The 21,548-nt window shown below is 47.9% G+C and overlaps 1 protein-coding gene and 1 long non-coding RNA gene across 2 annotated transcripts in view; one reads left to right on the forward strand and one right to left on the reverse strand.

The window, feature by feature from the left end:
- The window catches only part of LOC144101815 (uncharacterized), a 53,619-nt gene extending 42,392 nt beyond the window's left edge, over positions 1–11,227 (forward strand). Inside the window, exon 2 of the long non-coding RNA XR_013308067.1 lies at positions 11,043–11,227. This is a non-coding gene — a long non-coding RNA (uncharacterized LOC144101815). The remainder of the gene's footprint in view (positions 1–11,042) is intronic.
- Positions 1–21,548, reverse strand: part of LOC144101814 (globin-like) — a 103,242-nt gene that overhangs the window by 53,855 nt on the left and 27,839 nt on the right. The gene's annotated exons all lie outside the window — the stretch shown is intronic.

The raw sequence follows: 21,548 nt of genomic DNA on the forward strand, positions 1-21,548 counted from the left end.
GAGCCCTCCACTACGGCACCTCTCTCTTCCTTTCTTCTTTCACTCCCTCCTTTATCCCTTCCCTTACGGCGCGGTTCAGGTGTCCAACGATATATGAGACAGATACTGCGCCATTTCCTTTCCCCAGAGAACCAATTATTATTATTATTATTATTATTATTATTATTATTATTATTATTATTATTATTATTATTATTATTATTATTATTATTTTCACTTCGGTTCCGGTGTTAGAATCCAGTGTTCCCGGATTGAAGTTGTTCGCATAGCGATAATGGATTGATTACGATATACGCGGAATTGTCATTCTGTACTTTACATGCATAGATTCCAGGGGCGCAGTGGTGCAGCAATGCGCCACTCCCCCCTGCGATAGCAGGTGGTGCCACTGGTAGACCCAGGTCCTGTCGCGACCAATCATTAACTGAACTGCCACCCTTCACGGTGGGCAGCATATGTTCTCTCTCTCTCTCTCTCACACACACACACACACACACACACACACACACACACACACACACACACACACACACACACACACACACACACACACACACACACACACACACACACACACACACACACACACACACACACACACACACACACACACACACACACACACACACACACACACAGCTGCAGGTTGTCCACAACGCGCTGGACAGGTGGGGCAGCCTGGTTGGATACGTGCTATCGCACTAAAATGACAAAGTTAACGAAAGGGAGATGAATGAATGAAAAGCTCCAGGCCAGCCGGAGTGGGTGCAACCGGACGATAAGTCCGCTCGGGAATCTACCGCGGACGAGACCTCTTTAAAACTCACTCCTGAACTCTCTTTTTCATTTGCTTTTTTTATTTACCCACTTTCGTCACTACTAGCGCCGCATACCTTGGCTCCAATGAGAGACCTCATGCGATCCCATATCGAACACATACCCGCCATGTAGTACCTGCCCTACCAGCAAGCACAGTCACCTCTTCGGGAACGTAAGCACATAGGAAGAGAGGCCCCCAGCCAGGCCTGCGGGTATAATTACACGCACACCCGGGCATATAGTAGGAGGCGCGATAAAGCAGCGCCATTGCGCAACCAAGCGGAACAGAATAAATCTCTCCCTTATCCTCATCCGATTTATTTATTTATTTTCGTGGTGTTCTGACGATGCAGCAGCCGCCAGCGCGTCTGGCTAGCATCACGGCGCTCGCACGCTAATTAGGCCGAAGACACGGCGCGCCCCCTGTGCAACCGACTCTTGGAGGCATGCTGCTGTCATCACCTCCTCCTCCTCCTCAGTGCCCCCTCCTTCCTGCGCGAGGAAAGACGATAAGTGACGAGGGCAGCTCAGCGCGAGTCGCCCAAATGCTGCAACATGCCGGCTGAGTCGTCATCGGCTCCTCTTTATCACCGGTGGTAAGACGAACGCGTAACGACCCCTGACAGCCGAAAGAGGACTGACGTCACAGTGACGGTGCACTGCACTGTACAGAAAAAGTTTTAAACAGAGGAGCACAAAGCATTCGCCGATGGTGGCCCTGAGGTGCATAGGTGTGTTAACTGACGACGAAGACCTGCTGCCGCTTAAATCGTGCATTCATGTCCGAGATTTTTTTACACATAAGATGGTTTATAGTATCCGAGGGTTTAACGTCCCAAAGTGACGCATGACTATGAGAGACGCTGTAGTGAAGGGATCCGGAAATTTCGACCACCTGGGGTTCTCTAACGTGCACTGAATCACACAGTACACGGGCCTCTAGAATTTCGCCTCGATCGAAATTCGACCGCCACGGCCGGGATCGAACCCGTGTCTTTCGGGTTCGAATTCGAACTAACGGAAGCAGTTCTCATGCACTTGTTGTTGACGGGAGCAAAGCACCAGTTCAAATAAACCGGAAGTTGGAATCAAGAGAGTTCGGATTAATTAAAGTACGTTCTTTGTTTGCGATGAGCTAGGTGCAAGCTTTCTGCGTGAAAATAAACTGTGGTTTACTATGTATATACATCCACAATAACGGAAGCCGTCGTGCTGGAAGCTTCCAGTATATATCATCTTCATCTGCTTGTTCGTTCTTTGCCGTTGTTGCATGTATATGTTGCAGTGTCTAAAGAATGCACCAGCTAGCATCTCTCGCTCGTAAGATACCCAGGTCAGCTTCAGAACGCGTGTCCTGGCCCTGCTCGCAGCGTAACCTAATGTTACTAGCAGCTAAACCTAATGTTGCTAGCAGCTAAACCTAATGCTGCTTGCAGCTAAACCTGATGCTGCTAGAATCGAAACCTGATGCTGCTTGCAGAGAAACCTGATGCTGCTTGCAGCTAAACCTGATGCTGCTTGCAGCGAAACCTGATGCTGATTGCACCGAAACCTGATGCTGCTGGAATCGAAACCTGATGCTGCTAGAATCGAAATCTGATGCTGCTTGCATCGTACTCTGGCTCCCGCTTTTAGCGTACCCTGACACTGCACCCTGATGATGACGCTGTACCCTGATGCTGCTCGCAGCGTACCTTGAGCACGCACAAAGCTCCTTTAAGCGGCCATTCGCAAGTCTATGCTCCACTTCCACGCTGCACGCCGTCTCGCACGTAGGTCCTCTGGCGCGAGCGTGCACAGGTCCATTCCGGAACTGTTCGGCGCACGGCGCAAGACTCCGCGGGCGATCGACGCCATCCATTTGCCTTGGCAGAAAGGGTCGCGCACGCACGCACGCACACTCGCCACAGGCTGCGGCGTTGGCGTCATCAGGTTTGCTCGACCGTCGGGTCATCAGTTACGTCACCGCAAACGCGACTGGCTGGCACTTGGCGCAACGACGGTCGATCCGCTACCTCGCAACGTTCGGTCACGAAGACAGCGCCTCCGGCAAACATGCAGAGCCCCTGTCTTGCTCTTGCCTCTCCTTCGGCAAACAGACTGCCTGCCTACTGACCGTTGGCGGCGTGAGCCGCGTCGAGTAGTGCGGGGAAGGACTGACAGGCTTTCGCCAATATTGGAGGAAAGGGGCTGAATTAGGTTAAGGAGCCTCGTAATAGTTTGTCCAGCGGTGTATCGGCGGCTGCAGCATCGGAAGAGGAAACGATCCCCGCCAAGAGTGGTGCACGTAAGCGAGGAATCTGTCTGGCGTCGCGCAATTACGGAGAGCACGTGAGCGGGGGATAGGCGCAGTGGTAGCGCGTTGCTGGCAGAGCGCCCGCTCACGGTTCCATCAGAGAGACGGCCACCCGAGGTGCACCAGCTCGCGCTCCGACGCTGCTGTCGCTCGCTTCTCAAAGGAAGCACACGTCAGAACTGTCCGTGCCGTGCACGTCAACTCTTTCGTGCGTTTCTGTCAATGAGTAGGCGTCCTTTGTGGCAGGCTGCTGGTACCTTGATGAAAATGAAGTGAACGATTGAATGAAAACATCAGTCACAATGGCTGTTGCAAAGGTGCTGCAGAGCTCGCCTACTCTGTCCGATTCATAATTTAAAAACATGTTCGAAGCAAGTGCGGCCGGACCGAGCTGTAGTTGCCGGCCTTTAGAAATATCATGTACCCATATACCCATCTACCAGAGATTGGCTAGGGTAGTTGTTGCTATTGTTCCTTGATACAGCCTTGCATTCCTGTCACGTCACCTTCCTCGCACTTCTACTGCTCGTATACCTGTTCTTTGAAGTCGGCGTCGCCTTCAAAGGAAACGGATGCAGAGACATTATGCTAAGTGAAATGGTAATGTCCGAGCACCCAGAGTTGCTGAAGGCGGTGCTGACGATAAAAAGTAGAAATACAATGAGTAGAGGCAAGGACAACGTGAGAGTTGCGAATGAAAGGATCGAACGTAGCAAGAGAGCTCTCTGGATCCTAATATTTACGAAAGTTCCTGACAGTTACGTGTGCATCGCCTTTGATCAATAATTACCTTGGCGTCAACATACCACAGGTCCGCAGTTCGCCGACCTGCGCGCACGTTACGCAACGACCGGCATGCGTTCAAACTCTATGCTAACCACAGCTGTTTTTTTTTTCTCCTTTCAGTATATTCTGTTCCAAAGGAGTTTGTGGAAAGTTTCGGATCAAATACGCGCAATTAAAGAAGCTCTCGCGGAGTGTTTGTGAAGCGCATCAAAGAAAGAGATAAATAAAACTGGATTCTCAGACCCGTAGCCAGAGCTCCGGCCGGGCGCAGCTAATCGCCCGTGACTGCAAATATGCATGCACCAGTCCCAACACCATTTCTCCAGGTACCGCTCCATGGACGAAGCCACCGGTATATGCTAAAGTTCCTAGGTAGGGCCCATGAAATTACTTTTAGTTCGCAAGTTGTAAACACAACTTGCGGGACACATATGGACTGTGTCGGCACTTAGCATATACGAACGCTTCTGCAGAATATGGAAAACAAAACCCTGGCCGCATTTCCGCAGCTTCAGATCCGCGTTATAGACGTAAGAGGTTTCAGAGTTCTTGCACCGGGTGTAATTGCGTGCACCGTAAAGGAAGGCGCGCATGAAGCGCCACCGCCGTGGTAACGGTGGTGACCGAAAGTCGCTCAGCGCTTAGAGAGAGAGAGAGAGAGAGAAACTTTATTGGCGCCAAAAATTGTTCGATTCAGCGGGACCCGGGTGTCTTCATGTTGACGGTTCCGAGTCTTCCAGGGGTGGTGCCCTTATTCCAAGGCCCCACTGAGTCTTGCTACCTCATACGCATGCTGGACCAGTCCTTTTTGGACCGCCAGCACGCTGCTGGTGAGTAGGTTCTCCCACTGTTCCGCATTTGGCTCTTTTAGTTTATGGAATGAATAATTGTTTTTACACTCCCATGTAATATGGTATAAAGTGGGGGTGGCTCCACACCACTTCCGTGTGTCCGCGTACTGGTTCGGAAACATTTTGTGAAGTATGTGTAAGTTACGAAAGCTTCCTGTTTTGAAAAACCTAGCAACTTTTCGCGCCAAAAATGCGGCCTATTCAGCGAACCAAGTGGGTAACTTATTTTATACCGACGTACGTTATACCCTGTCTCAGAGTTCGTGAAAACAGGTCATATGATTAGGAGCAGACATTTATGGCGGGGCGTTAATCTCTCGACACTAAATTACCGCCTGCTGTAGCATAAAAATAGTGACAGAATGTGAGTGTGCCAAGTCGCAAGCATGTTGCGCTTTTTTCAAATACACCAGTTTTGCTTAACCTTGCAGAAGGCACTACCTTAAAGGACGATTAGTAAAACTGTCCCGAAAACGACTGTTGAACAAGCAGCACCATTCAAGCAGAATAATTTACACTCTGGACACTTTCGGCACGTTTTAACTATAGCACAGAGCCCCGGCAAAAAAGACTGGAGTGATTCTGTCGAGCATTTGGGGACGTGCAAAGCTTCATCAAGGAAATTTCGCTCTCAAGAGAGAATGTGTTTCTTGAATGTACAAGGAAATAGTAGCGTGGCGCATGGATCTGTTCAGTAAACAGTTCACACATATTCGCACGTGGTGGGGCTTCGAACATGAACAAAAAAAAAACATTAGAAAGCTCTGCGGCAATATGCACGGCACATGCAGGTGCTTCGTCTTATACCTCCTGATCCCGTAACTCTTGCGTAAAAGCGACTCCCAAAAATCTCACGTCAATAGTTCTTGCATCAACTCTTGCAACCATAAATTATGCACCACCAACCGCTGCCTCCCCCCCCCCCCCCCCCCCCCGCTGTACACCATCTCCTGCACCACAAACTCCTGCACAGTACCAATTCCTGCACAATACCAACTGCTGCATAGTGACGACTCCTGCACAGTGCCAACTCCTGCACAGTGCCAACTCTTGCACAGTGCCAACTCTTGCACAGTGCCAACTCTTGCACAGTGCCAACTCCCGCACAGTGCCAACTCCTGCACAACCATCTCCTGCACCATAAACTCCAGGCAGTCACAACAGCTTCCGCAACTCTTAGTTCATTTACTCTAGGTCAGACTACAGCTCCCACTACTACTCGGCAACCGCAGAAAAAACCGCTGGGCATTGGCACGATGTCCCCCCCTGTCAACCTTCTCCACGCTGCTCGCAACTACCCCCGAACCGGGGCCAGCCGCGAGTCACGGCCGGGCCGCGTGCCGCGGCGCTAAGTGCGGCGCGAGCGCGGTTTAAATTAGAACCCGCGCTCTCTCGACGGCCGCTAAAGAGAATTCTCATATCGATTCCGACGACGGCCGCAAAAATCCACGCCGGCAGCAGCCCGGGGCGCGCGTTCTCTCGCGTGATCCAACAGACAAGAAACCGCCCACCAGCCCCTGGTACGGAAGTCTACGGGCAGCAGTCTACGGACAGCACAGCACCTTTCAGGAGTGCTCGGCTTCCATTCCCATTCGTTTGTACTGGCTCGTTTGCGCAGCGCTTCTTTTCGCGCCGCCCAGCGGCCCTAATGCACTCCCCGCTCACCCGTAGCTATTGTTCACCGCGGGGACTGTTTCAGAAAGGGAAATGCGCACAGGGCACGCGAGCGACCGGCGTATGCACACTACACAGTGCGCCGCGCAACGCAAAAGCGCTCCTCCGCGCCGTTAGCTCAGAAGTAAAGGGGAGAGGCTGGAAGCCATTTGTTTGCGCCAGAGTGTCGGGAGGAGAGAGGAGGTTTTTCTCGCGTTTAGCCGGCGACCAGTGGCGCTCGGGAGGGAGTGCTCGCACGCAAAGCAGGCAGGTAGTGAACTCGGATAGTCGGTGAGACACTGAGCTTCTTTCCGGAGGCTATAGCTGCAGCTGAGGTTGAAACGCGTAGAAGGGTGCGGGATAGGGAGCGGGTGTTTTGTGTCCACATCGCTTCAGGGGCAGGCTGAAGTTCTTGTATAGTACATATAGTGATTGCACCGGTGCTAATAAAATCACTTGTTTAAAACACATGTCGGAGAGAGTCGACAACACAAAAAAGACTGACAGTTATCAGTGCGGTATCAATACATTCAAGCATTCATTTCTCCCTAGAACAAGTCTTGACTGGAATAATCTTCCGAATGATGTGCTTTGCAAACCCAATTTTCCGATAGCTACTGCAATGATAACTGAAATAATTTGTTATTTTGTGAATTCAAGACTTGTTTCCTTATGTCGTATACCCAGCTCACATGACCCCAATACCATCTTTGAGCGTGATATTATATGGCGTGAATCCCCCTACAGCAATTCACCATGGGCGCTGTAGGTGCTGATAATAAATAAATTTACGGGTAACTCTTAGAGGGGCAGGGTCGGGATTGGTCGTCTTTGCGTAATGCATTTATGGAATTTCCACTACAAAAATCGAGACCATTGTTTGGTGAGGACGATGGAAAAATTTCTGTAACGTAGAAAAAGCAGAGAATAAAATACAGGCATCGCCAGGCTAGGCCACAAGCTATATATACATCGCATCGCCTTTCAATTGAAACCTCTGGTCACAGAGTCCCTTTTATCACTGACGTCACGAGATGGAATCCAGTAGCGACAAATAAAATGCGAACTTTTTAAACGTAATTTTCTAAGCAATAAATGCGTCTTTCTGTGCTGACCAAGTATCAACTTAGCCGCAAAGTGTCATCGAGTCGATCTTTACTAAGAAAAAAAAATAGATGCCTTTGTCATCAGTGTTCGTTTTAAGAAAAATGTGAAGAGAAGGAAAAAAAAAAGGAACTTTTTTTTTTGCACGGCGTGATTCGTTATAGGGCGTCTTCGTGTAACTGAGGTCCGTAGAATTTGGCAGGTGCCCATCTTGGACAAGGTTCGTGCTGGGAAGGCCGTGCAGCACTCTGGGAAGCGTCAACCTCTGCACTGCTCCCGCGTGAGATTTGCGACCAATCACAGCTCTTGCCGAATTTTTAAACTAAGCCGTAGCCGAGCTTATCAGATATTTTTCTTCCTTTTTTTTCCAGGTCGCCTGCTACCAAATCTTCCGTAGATGGGGAGAGCTTTGGAGCTTGGTGTGAGACACGAGAAAGCAATATGAAACTGCAAGGGTCACTGTATTCATAGTTTGGTTTATGGGGGTTTAACGTCCAAAGCGACTTAGGCTATGAGGGACGCCGTAGTGTAAGACTCCGGAAATTTCGACCGCCTGTTGTTCTTTAACGTGCACTGACATCGCACAGCACACGGGCCTCTAGAATTTCGCCTCCATCGAAATTCGACCTCCGAGACCGGGATCGAACCCGCTTCTTTCGGGTCAGCAGCCGAGCGCCATGACCACCGAGCCACTGCAGCGGCTCGCATCACCATAGTGACAAAGTGGCAGCCGCACTGCACGGTCTAAAGGCACTTTCACACTGGCGAGTCGCAGACGCAGCGCGACCGGTTTCGGTCGATTAGTTACGTTTTCGGAGCACTACAAAAGCGAGGAAGGAGCGTAACGAATCGGCTTAAACCTGTGGCGCGACCCCCGCGACTGGAATTAAGGCGACTGTCCTGTGTATACTGGGAACCTTTGTCACGGTCTGCAAGTAAACAGATAAAGCCATAGTGATTGCAGAGTATGTATCATGTAGATATCACGAGCGGGATGAAAAAAAAAAAGAAGAAACAAACACAAAAAACACGAACTTATCAGCACCGCCTCAACCGTACAACACGGAACAGATGGAAGGCAAATCAGCTGCAAGGACCATAGCGAACAACTCGGGACAAAAGCATTTTTGAGCGGGAAACCGTTTATGAACGCAATTCTTTTTATGTAATGCAAGATTTCGCTATAACAACCAATATATCCACAGATCATCCGGCGGCGGCCTTTCATTTTTTTTTGTCTATAAACGTTTTTGATACCGTCAAAAGCGTTCCTCATTGGTTCCTCATCTATGGCAGTCTTAACTGCTCGATGTGGTCGATAGACACACTTTAAAAGGAACGTTTCGCTACATATCGGAAGAATCTGCGCCCTTAATCTCAATATTTGCATAACCGTATCTTCCAATTTTCAATTTTCAAGATTTTTGTCCGAGAATGTCGGGCATGAGACGTCGCCACTAGCCGACATCGTAACTCATCAGCGATGCATGGCAAATATCAAAGGTCCACACTCTGCGCGCTGCATCAATTAACTGTAGCTCCACGCTGCTGCTGCTGCTGCTCCGGGCGGTTTTCTTTCCCATATCGACCAACGCATGTTGAAACAGTCCATTGAATTTCGCCTCTTGATTTAGTTATCCTTACTTCTTTGCCCTCCGCTTAATTATCCCGAAGCGACAGGCGACACAGCAGTGATACAGACTCGCGAAAAAACAGGAAAGGAAGGGGGATCCGTCGACGTTGCGGCGGCCAAACATGCAAGTAACAACAAGTGCGCAAATAAATAAAGCGCCCACATGAACTCCCGGTCGACGCGGCCGCGGAGCTCGAGGAATGGCGTCTACGCGTGGAGGCCACGGGCAGAACCAATTACCCCGATCGCGCAGAGCGGCTAATAGCCGATTAATTAAATCTCCCCCGCGGCGGTGCAACCTTGAGCCCGCTCACCGCCTTCACTCTGTTCCTTTTTCGAATATTTTTTTGAAAGTATTTCTTGAAGTTTTTTCCCCCGTTTTTACCACGCATACAAGCCGCAGGAGACTACAGCAGCGCGAGGCACGGTGCGCAGACATTTAATCCTTTCGCCTGTCGTTTGGTGTAGTGTCGTTCCTTGCTTGCCCATCCTCGTCTTTTTAACGCGATAGCGTGAAAGGCCCGTTGTCCAGAAAATCCGGTGTCGGCGCGACGTCGGCGTTGTGAGCGGAAAATCACGAGTACGACTCAGGTTGCTCTCTGGGCATCAGCTGCCAAAGAGGCAGGTCACGTGACCTTGCGGCGTCATCAAAACCTGCCCACCATGTAGTGAGCAAACTACCCACCGTGCCAGGTGGCAGTTAAATTAATGATTAGTGACTCGGGAAGAGCGACCGGCACAAGGCCCACCGCTGGGAGCACCTGCCATCGCAGGGCAGTGGCGCATCGCTTAACCGCTGCACCACTGCGCCTGGGGTGGTATGAGGACTCCCAGGGATCTATGAATGTAATTTAGAGGATGACCTTCTGCACACACGGAACTTAATCGATTACGCTACCGCGTCATACCCTTAGGGCGGAGCTTACGGGTCCCCTCCAATTTTTCTTCTTTTCGTATAGAGTATGGTGCGTCAACGAGCAAGGCAGCATGCCGTTTCCATGAAGTCTGAATAGCAGAAAGCTATGCTTATGGAAGCACGGCAACGTTCGATACACTTGTAGCTCGGGCAGGGGCAATTATTTAGGATATACAGGGTGTTTCACGAAACTTGAGCCAAGGATTAAAAAAAGCACACTGCAGCTGGGTGAAGCTGACAGCATGTTGTTAGCGGTCGTGTGGTGGCGCTTTTTAGGCCTTGTTTTTTTTGTTTTGTTTCAAGCTTGGGCTCAAGTTACGTGAAATACCCTGTATATATGTGAGCCAACCATGGGTGCGGTCACGGCGTCGCGCTAGTCATGGCGTTTGGCTGCCGAGAACGAGGCCGCCAGATTGTGGCAGCCGACGAATGACACTGCTTGTTTAGCCGTTACAGTCATGACGTCACAAGTCGCAGCCACTAATTGCAAACGGTTTGGTTTATTGGTTTATTGGGGTTTTACGTCCCAAAGCGACTCAGGCTATGAGGGACGCCGTAGTGAAGGGCTCCGGAAATTTCGACCACCTGGGGTTCTTTAACATGTACTGACATCGCACAGTGCACGGGCCTCTAGAACTTCGCCTCCATCGAAATTCGACCGCCGCGGACGGGATCGAACCCGCGTCTTTCGGGCCAGCAGCCGAGCGTCATAACCACTGAGCCACCACGGCGGCTAATGGAAAAAAAAGGGTATACCTAAATGAATTAACCGGGAAAATAAGCGTTACAAAATATGGCCCGAAAAGTCTTTTTATGCACTGCACTCAACTCTGATGATGATAACAATAATGCTGACAAGCATATTTAAATAGGGAGGGATCCCGGATGCATTATCCGAGCATTGGCTGGGACCGCTGTTAGAGCCGAGGTTATATTTTCACAGCGCAGTTTTTCTCTTCTTTATTCTCTAATTGTTCTCTGCAGTTCCATATCACACTAGAGCACTCAGCCGAACGGAGTGGGAGGCTCAGCTAGCCCACACGGATCTCTCTGAGCACCGCGAGCTGCGCACCAGGACCAGAGAAGTAGCTGAAGCCTTTGGGAACCTGGACAATACGGACGACCATCCCAGCAATTCCGGAAACCCAATAAACCCATTCATTCATTCATTCATTCATTCATTCATTCATTCATTCATTCATTCATTCATTCATTCATTCATTCATTCATTCATTCATTCATTCATTCATTTTTTCTTATCGAGCATAAACGTGTGCTTTAGAGCTTATTTACCACAGAAGCTAACACAGCTAGAGCGGTGACGGTGAGCCAGTAAAGAGGAGTATTAACAACGTCGAAGTAATAACCAATCACACCGTTAGACCTGAAACTAAGCTCATCGCCTCGACTTTCCCCCGAAGGAAATCGGCAAAGCTACTGCATGCCATAAGAACCTGAGACAATTAATGGAATTAACAAAAATACGACAATAACCCAGCAGCACGGGTACCCAGCAGGAGTAAAAAAAATAAAAAAAATAAACACGCGTTTGGCACGCAGACACGCATGCGGAGCGGCTTTGCAACACAAGGAGGCCGTCAAAACTCGACGATGCAAAGACCCCGAAAGCTGTCGACCTTAGAGCTTTAACAAAATAACGAGTCTGTCTTCGAGATAGCGCAGCCGACGCAGAGTTGGAAAGGTTCTCTTTTTGTTCCTTTTTAGTTTTTCTGCTCAACTTGCCAGCAGAGTTCATTTAAGAACTCCCCACTCAGTTTAGCCGAGGGCGCGGGAAGGTGCCGGGGGTGGATAAATCAAGGCGAAAAAAAAAATTAAACAAACATACTTTTAAAAATTCATTTTTCTCTCCTACCATCCTAGCTGCGAGAAAAACACAGGTGTGCTAAATCAGTGCAGCGACAAGCCAGGGCTGAAGTGTATACAAACAAGGGTCCCAATTCAAAAGGCCTCTCGCAAGCTGATTGGCCGCCGGCCGCGCGAGCTGTGTCCAATCACGATTGCCAGCGATGCATCTCAGAAACCAACTAATCTCAAGACTTGCTAATACGGAATATCAGTAATAAGGGAATAATTACTCATTAACATCCACCCAAACGCAGCCATACGGCTACAAAGGAAAGCTAAGGATGTTAATGAGTAATTACTCCCTTATTACAAATCTACTCCACCTTGGGGGATTCTCCAAAACATCTGACCAACACTGTTCCCATTTCGAGTTATTGATCAATACGCTCTATCACTACATATACCATCCCGGTTAGCGCAGTTGGTAGAGCGACTGCTACGGTGTAGCGGTGGTCCCGGGTTCGAACCCCGGACCAGAACGAATTTTTCTCCAACTACGAAGTTTCTGAGAAAGCTGTACAACTTTCTTTTCTAACCGTATGGCTGCGCTCGGGTGGATGCCAATGAGTAATTACTCCCTTATTACAAATCTACTCCACCTTGGGGGATTCTCCAAAACATCTGACCAACACTGTTCCCATTTCGAGTTATTGATCAATACGCTCTATCACTACATATACCATCCCGGTTAGCGCAGTTGGTAGAGCGACTGCTACGGTGTAGCGGTGGTCCCGGGTTCGAACCCCGGACCAGAACGAATTTTTCTCCAACTACGAAGTTTCTGAGAAAGCTGTACAACTTTCTTTTCTAACCGTATGGCTGCGCTCGGGTGGATGCCAATGAGTAATTACTCCCTTATTACAAATCTACTCCACCTTGGGGGATTCTCCAAAACATCTGACCAACACTGTTCCCATTTCGAGTTATTGATCAATACGCTCTATCACTACATATACCATCCCGGTTAGCGCAGTTGGTAGAGCGACTGCTACGGTGTAGCGGTGGTCCCGGGTTCGAACCCCGGACCAGAACGAATTTTTCTCCAACTACGAAGTTTCTGAGAAAGCTGTACAACTTTCTTTTCTAACCGTATGGCTGCGCTCGGGTGGATGCCAATGAGTAATTACTCCCTTATTACAAATCTACTCCACCTTGGGGGATTCTCCAAAACATCTGACCAACACTGTTCCCATTTCGAGTTATTGATCAATACGCTCTATCACTACATAAACCATCCCGGTTAGCGCAGTTGGTAGAGCGACTGCTACGGTGTAGCGGTGGTCCCGGGTTCGAACCCCGGACCAGAACGAATTTTTCTCCAACTACGAAGTTTCTGAGAAAGCTGTACAACTTTCTTTTCTAACCGTATGGCTGCGCTCGGGTGGATGCCAATGAGTAATTACTCCCTTATTACAAATCTACTCCACCTTGGGGGATTCTCCAAAACATCTGACCAACACTGTTCCCATTTCGAGTTATTGATCAATACGCTCTATCACTACATATACCATCCCGGTTAGCGCAGTTGGTAGAGCGACTGCTACGGTGTAGCGGTGGTCCCGGGTTCGAACCCCGGACCAGAACGAATTTTTCTCCAACTACGAAGTTTCTGAGAAAGCTGTACAACTTTCTTTTCTAACCGTATGGCTGCGCTCGGGTGGATGCCAATGAGTAATTACTCCCTTATTACAAATCTACTCCACCTTGGGGGATTCTCCAAAACATCTGACCAACACTGTTCCCATTTCGAGTTATTGATCAATACGCTCTATCACTACATATACCATCCCGGTTAGCGCAGTTGGTAGAGCGACTGCTACGGTGTAGCGGTGGTCCCGGGTTCGAACCCCGGACCAGAACGAATTTTTCTCCAACTACGAAGTTTCTGAGAAAGCTGTACAACTTTCTTTTCTAACCGTATGGCTGCGCTCGGGTGGATGCCAATGAGTAATTACTCCCTTATTACAAATCTACTCCACCTTGGGGGATTCTCCAAAACATCTGACCAACACTGTTCCCATTTCGAGTTATTGATCAATACGCTCTATCACTACATATACCATCCCGATTAGCGCAGTTGGTAGAGCGACTGCTACGGTGTAGCGGTGGTCCCGGGTTCGAACCCCGGACCAGAACGAATTTTTCTCCAACTACGAAGTTTCTGAGAAAGCTGTACAACTTTCTTTTCTAACCGTATGGCTGCGCTCGGGTGGATGCCAATGAGTAATTACTCCCTTATTACAAATCTACTCCACCTTGGGGGATTCTCCAAAACATCTGACCAACACTGTTCCCATTTCGAGTTATTGATCAATACGCTCTATCACTACATATACCATCCCGGTTAGCGCAGTTGGTAGAGCGACTGCTACGGTGTAGCGGTGGTCCCGGGTTCGAACCCCGGACCAGAACGAATTTTTCTCCAACTACGAAGTTTCTGAGAAAGCTGTACAACTTTCTTTTCTAACCGTATGGCTGCGCTCGGGTGGATGCCAATGAGTAATTACTCCCTTATTACAAATCTACTCCACCTTGGGGGATTCTCCAAAACATCTGACCAACACTGTTCCCATTTCGAGTTATTGATCAATACGCTCTATCACTACATAAACCATCCCGGTTAGCGCAGTTGGTAGAGCGACTGCTACGGTGTAGCGGTGGTCCCGGGTTCGAACCCCGGACCAGAACGAATTTTTCTCCAACTACGAAGTTTCTGAGAAAGCTGTACAACTTTCTTTTCTAACCGTATGGCTGCGCTCGGGTGGATGCCAATGAGTAATTACTCCCTTATTACAAATCTACTCCACCTTGGGGGATTCTCCAAAACATCTGACCAACACTGTTCCCATTTCGAGTTATTGATCAATACGCTCTATCACTACATATACCATCCCGATTAGCGCAGTTGGTAGAGCGACTGCTACGGTGTAGCGGTGGTCCCGGGTTCGAACCCCGGACCAGAACGAATTTTTCTCCAACTACGAAGTTTCTGAGAAAGCTGTACAACTTTCTTTTCTAACCGTATGGCTGCGCTCGGGTGGATGCCAATGAGTAATTACTCCCTTATTACAAATCTACTCCACCTTGGGGGATTCTCCAAAACATCTGACCAACACTGTTCCCATTTCGAGTTATTGATCAATACGCTCTATCACTACATATACCATCCCGGTTAGCGCAGTTGGTAGAGCGACTGCTACGGTGTAGCGGTGGTCCCGGGTTCGAACCCCGGACCAGAACGAATTTTTCTCCAACTACGAAGTTTCTGAGAAAGCTGTACAACTTTCTTTTCTAACCGTATGGCTGCGCTCGGGTGGATGCCAATGAGTAATTACTCCCTTATTACAAATCTACTCCACCTTGGGGGATTCTCCAAAACATCTGACCAACACTGTTCCCATTTCGAGTTATTGATCAATACGCTCTATCACTACATATACCATCCCGGTTAGCGCAGTTGGTAGAGCGACTGCTACGGTGTAGCGGTGGTCCCGGGTTCGAACCCCGGACCAGAACGAATTTTTCTCCAACTACGAAGTTTCTGAGAAAGCTGTACAACTTTCTTTTCTAACCGTATGGCTGCGCTCGGGTGGATGCCAATGAGTAATTACTCCCTTATTACAAATCTACTCCACCTTGGGGGATTCCCCAGGAGTAAACATTTGACCAATTGAAAGAACAGTGTTCACTGTCCAATCCCCAGTGAGCCGAGACTGCGCAGCTGCGCAGTTTTCTTTACGGTGCACGATTTTCGCGCAGAAACCGAGCGAGCGACAAAGAAAGAAAGAAAAAGAAAGCAAGAGAGGAAGAAAGAACAGAACAAAGAGTAAGAAATAAAGAAAAAGAAAGGAAGAAAGAAGAAAAAAGAAAGAAAATAAAAGAAGAACGAAAGCAAGGAGGAAAAAGAAAGGCGCAGCAGGTGAGGCGTAACTTTCAATTAGCGAATCCGTGACGCCGGGCTTGTTAGCGGAAGACGGCGCAGCCCTGGAGGCCAACAGCTGCACACACAAAGGTTACAACACGGCATACATGTCGAAGCCCTCGGCTCCGGAGCGTCAAGGCAGTGGGCGTAGTCGTCGTAGGGCAGAGTACCGTGCCTTTCAGCAGCAGAATTTCATCGCTGTGCATCGGAATACTCCAAGAAGCAAGCAATGTGTGTCCCCTACATTATATTTTAGAGTTGAGCGATCACAGAGACTATATACAGTGTGTGCTAGTCAGAACGATCTGTTTGATAGCTTATTCAGAGAATTATCAAAAGCGCTATATACTGCTTCCAAATAAAGAGCCTGTGCTTATTTTCCATGGAAAGTGCCTGTCAGTGAGCCCTTGTGAATATTTTGGACACTTTTAAAAGAACTTTTGTAGCTGGTTTTACGAAGACGCAAGTGGGTGTGGCGGTAGCGTGCCGATAAGGAATCGAGAGCCGTGGTCCATACCCATTCCTATCTCGGCGAGAGCTTAACGTAGCTGATTTGTGGGCGCCCCTGAGGTTGGTAAGGAAGCATAGAATCTCCCTTGCTCTCCACACCCACGCCCTGTCCTGTATATTCGACTTCAAATTAGAAACGTAAAAGGTTGGACTAGTTATAGTCTGACGTGTTTCAACCATAAAAGTAGACGTTCGTGGTTAGCGCTGTGTGGTTGTTACGTTCCTGTCACGTTCAAAGCGCCCCTTTCTTAGTTAAAGAATTCCCCTAAGTTTTCAGTTAACCTTGCGAGTTTTTCCTACCATGTGTAGACACCATGGAAATCTGAGGCTATAATAAAGTGTCCAGAACGCTCAGAGAAAGCTGCATTTGACGGTATTTGACGGCTGGAAATTGCTGTTGTCGCGGTTCACGCCGTAAACAGGGCGCTCACTTTCTTCTTGTGGTTCTCAAAGGTAACCTATTGTCGCACCGCAAATCATCATCCTTCGTAAGCGACTCGAAATTATAGCAATGAGGTGAGTGGCAGACATCAATTTTGCCTACTCAACGTGTGCATCATGTCTCTATAGCATTTTGTAGTCAACGCTTACCGCTTGTGCTTTGCTCCCCAAGGCGGTGTCAATGCTCTGTGGTCGCCTGTTCTTTCTGTGACGTCATCCGGTCGCCAATCGACGTTTGCCCTCTCACCATTTTATGTACCGGTAAACCGCCTATATTCCCACAAGAACCTACTTCCTCTAGAATTTATACTTTTGATCACCGCGGCGGCTGCGTTTTTATGAAGGCAAAACGCTAAGGCGCCCGTGTGCTGTGCGATGTCAGTGCACGTTAAAGATCCCCAGGTGGTCGAAATTATTCCGGAGCACTCCACTATGGCACCTCTTTCTTCTTTCACTCCCTCCTTTATTCCTTCCCTTACGGAGCGGTTCAGGTGTCCAACGATATATGAGACAGATACTGCGCCATTTCCTCCCCCCCCTTCCCATAAAAAAAAAAATTATTATACTTGCAGTCCCGTGTGTGCTCAGTTTTTACGAGCGGTAAGCACTCAGCCCTGGCCAGTGGTCGACGGAGTTTGCCGTAAGGGGGGCGGGGGGGATAGAAATGAATATTTGGTAGCAGTGAAATAAATAATGCCGGTCTGCTACCACCAGCGCGAAAGGAGCCAGAGCTGATTTATTTATTTATTTATTTATTTATTTATTTATTTATTTATTTATTTACCCTCAGGGCCGTTAGGCGTTACAGAGGGGAGTGGGAATAACATACAAGTACAGAAAACAAAACAGCAGCTAATAAAATTTGAATATAGTTACAGCACACACTAGTTTAATGTCAATAACAGCACTAGCAAAAGGCAGCATTACACAAAACAAACCACGAAAGAAAACAGCAGCTAATAAAATAAAACATAGATATAGACAGAGACTTGTATAAAATTAGTAACAGCATTACGAAAGGAAGAATAGGTGCCGTAGTGGAGGGCTTCGAAATTATTCCGGAGCCCTCCACTACGGCACCTATTCTTCCTTTCTTCTTTCACTCCCTCCCCTATCCCTTCCCTTACGGTGCGGTTCAGGTGTCCAACGATATATGAGACAGATACTGCGCCATTTCCTCCCCCCCCTCCCCATAAAAAAAAAATTATTATACTTGCAGTCCCGTGTGTGCTCAGTTTTTACGAGCGGTAAGCACTCAGCCCCGGCCAGTGGTCGACGGAGTTTGCCGTAAGGGGGGCGGGGGGGATAGAAATGAATATTTGGTAGCAGTGAAATAAATAATGCCGGTCTGCTACCACCAGCGCGAAAGGAGCCAGAGCTGATTTATTTATTTACCCTCAGGGCCGTTAGGCGTTACAGAGGGGAGTGGGAATAACATACAAGTACAGAAAACAAAACAGCAGCTAATAAAATTTGAATATAGTTACAGCACACACTAGTTTAATGTCAATAACAGCACTAGCAAAAGGCAGCATTCCACAAAACAAACCACGAAAGAAAACAGCAGCTAATAAAATAAAACATAGATATAGACAGAGACTTGTATAGAATTAGTAACAGCATTACGAAAGGAAGAATAGGTGCCGTAGTGGAGGGCTTCGAAATTATTCCGGAGCCCTCCACTACGGCACCTATTCTTCCTTTCTTCTTTCACTCCCTCCCCTATCCCTTCCCTTACGGCGCGGTTCAGGTGTCCAACGATATATGAGACAGATACTGCGCCATTTCCTTTCCCCAAAAACCAATTATTATTATTATTATTACGAAAGGCAACAGTATCCGTAATTTCAGCAATATCGTGGGGAAGGTGATTCCAACTGGCACAAGCTCTGGGTATGAATGAATCGTGAAAACATCTCGTGCGACAAGGAGGGATCCAAACTTTGTGGCGGTGATCAATGCGTGCTGAAATATATGATGGTCTTTTTAACAACCTCTCTTTAAGATAAGGATTATGATAAATTTTGTGAAAAGTACATAATGAAGCTATTGACCTGCGATGGGAAAGAAGCGGGAGGGAGAGGTTAGCTTTCATGGCAGTTACACTACCAGTACGATGATAGTTGGTAAGTACTGATTCTAAGTCAGAAATGACAGATTCGACCCCAGGGTTCCACACCGATGAAGCATATTCCAATTTAGAGCGGACCAAAGTTTTGTAAAGTAGTAGTTTTAATGAACTTGGTGCACATGAAAAATTTCTGCGAAGGTATCCAAGGATGCGGTTAGCGTTATTTATAATGTACTCAACATGAGGTTTCCAAGACAGGTTAGAAGAGACATGAACACCCAGATATTTATAAGACGACACAGTTTCAAGAGTGATGCCATTAATGCAGTAGGTAGAGTGTGTAGTAGACAGACGAGAAATGGGCAAATGCTTGCATTTAGTAATGTTTAGCTTCATATTCCACAGGTTACACCAACCAAGTACCTTGTTAATATCTGACTGAAGAACAGATGCATCATTATCGTCATTAATTTCGCGGTAAATAACACAGTAATCGGCAAAAAGACAAACGGAAGACGATATAGTAGTGGGTAAGTCGTTTATATAAATGAGAAAGAGGAGGGGCCCAAGAACGGACCCCTGAGGCACACCAGAGCCAACAGGCGAGGAATCTGAATTGACGTTATTTGCTGTTACGAACTGACTTCGGTTTGAAAGAAAGCAATGCAACCATGCAAGTAATGTGGAATCGATGTTAAGGCTTTTTAGTTTAAGAAAAAGAAGCTCATGTGAAGCCTTGTCAAATGCTTTAGAAAAATCCATAAATATAGAATCAGCACGGGATCCGCGATCTAGAATGCAATGCAAGTCATTTGTGAAGCATATGAGTTGCGTTTCGCATGAAAATGATTTACGGAAGCCGTGTTGGGCATTACTGAAAAAGCAATTGGATTCTAAAAAGGTAGCAAGATGAGAGTAGATGACATGTTCCATGACTTTACATGGAATGCTGGTGAGCGACACAGGGCGAAAGTTATCAGGGCAATGTTTATCGCCAGACTTGTGCAGCGGAATCACCCTCCCAACCTTCCAGTGACAAATCACAAGTGAGAAATGACAAATCACTGCTCGCGACGTTTTCAGTTTTGCACCTAGTGACATCCAAGCGTTAAAAAAATTTCTTTAGACAATCTACAGGCTGTCCATAGACTGCCAATGAAGTGTATAGAATTTCTTTGGACAAATCCTATCGAGTATTCTATAGATAATTTATAGACGTATGGACACATACTTTTAGTACAGTTCTCTCTATAGACAGTCAATAGACAAATGTCTGCTGAAAGTCCAACAGACACAGCTCTATGGGCAGTCTATACATGACGTAGACTTGTGGCCATAGACATTTTGTAAATTTGTGTCTATAGAGTCTACAGACAAAAGTCTAGTGCTCCAATTGAAACAGGTCTATACATTCCATAGGTTTATGGCCTAGCAATCCTACAGACCTTTGTCTATAGACCGATAAGCGGTACTGCGTTATTCTTGCTCCGCGGGAAAACTTCACCGAATGCAATCAACGACAAAAAAAATAACATGCAGGATACGGGTGTCTATCTGCAGAGATTGCAAATGCTGATGTTCCTGAGTGGACAGGAGCTGAAGAGAGGTACTTGAGCAACTCTTTTGTAATTCTTTTCCTCTGAAAGATCTAGTTTCTGACTACCCCCCCCCCCCCCCCCACACACACACACACACCTTTGTTTTTTTGCCGTCGCGGTGGCTCATTGGTTTTGGTGCTCGGCTGCTGACCTGAAAGACCCGAGTTCAATCTCGTCCACGGCGGTCGCATTGCATTGAGGCGAAATATGTTAGAGGCCCATGTGCTGTGCGATGTCAGTGAACGTTAAAGAACCCCAGGCGGCCAAAATTATCCGGAGCCCTCCCCTACGTCATCCCTCGTAGCCTGAGTCGCTTTGAGACGTTCAATCCCCATAAAGCATGAGTCTTATCCTGTTTTTCTTATTTTTTGTGATGACCCTCCCCCTTATGTAATACGCCGCAAGTGTCCGTAAAGGGGCTCAACAAGATCATGTCAATAATGATTCAATTTTCGCTCTTGCTCTGAGGATAGGCCGACGGTCACCACAGCGCGGCCCGAAGGACGTACCAAATTTGTAGGCGCGTCCACAGACTTGCGTGGTCGGCGTGTACCTCCGACCCCGATGCGATCGGCTGGACGCACACCTATCTGTATACGTAACCTCGGTCCTCTAAGCTCCTGCTCGCCAGAGCGAGGCGACACTCAAGTTGCTCCGTCAGGCGAAAAGTGATCGATACCCGAAAAAAAAAACTATACTCTGGATATGCATAGACAAGGAGAATGGAGCGCAGTGCCTGGACTCTTCTCCAAGCGACTGTGGCTTTCCAAGTACACACACCAGTATAGTGGAGTGAAAACTGGCGGAATGTCATGCATGTCCTGCGTAAACACGCAAACACGGGGCGCCTCCGTCTATAAGTACGTGCAAGGCTAGTGACGAAAGACCTAGACATCTATGCAGGCGACCCGCACAGTGTTTGGCCAACCCACTAAGCTCGAAATCCGCTTAACTCGAGCGGCTTATAAAGAACGCGTGCGCTTTTCAAACCGGTTTAAGTGCTTTCCAAACAATGCGTGTAGACAATTGTGCGACCGTGTACCCTATTGGGGATAATGGGATTCTCTTCAGTCTGCAGGTCC

This window comes from Amblyomma americanum, chromosome 8, assembly GCF_052857255.1.
Source record: "Amblyomma americanum isolate KBUSLIRL-KWMA chromosome 8, ASM5285725v1, whole genome shotgun sequence".
Taxonomy (NCBI): Eukaryota; Metazoa; Arthropoda; class Arachnida; order Ixodida; family Ixodidae; genus Amblyomma; species Amblyomma americanum.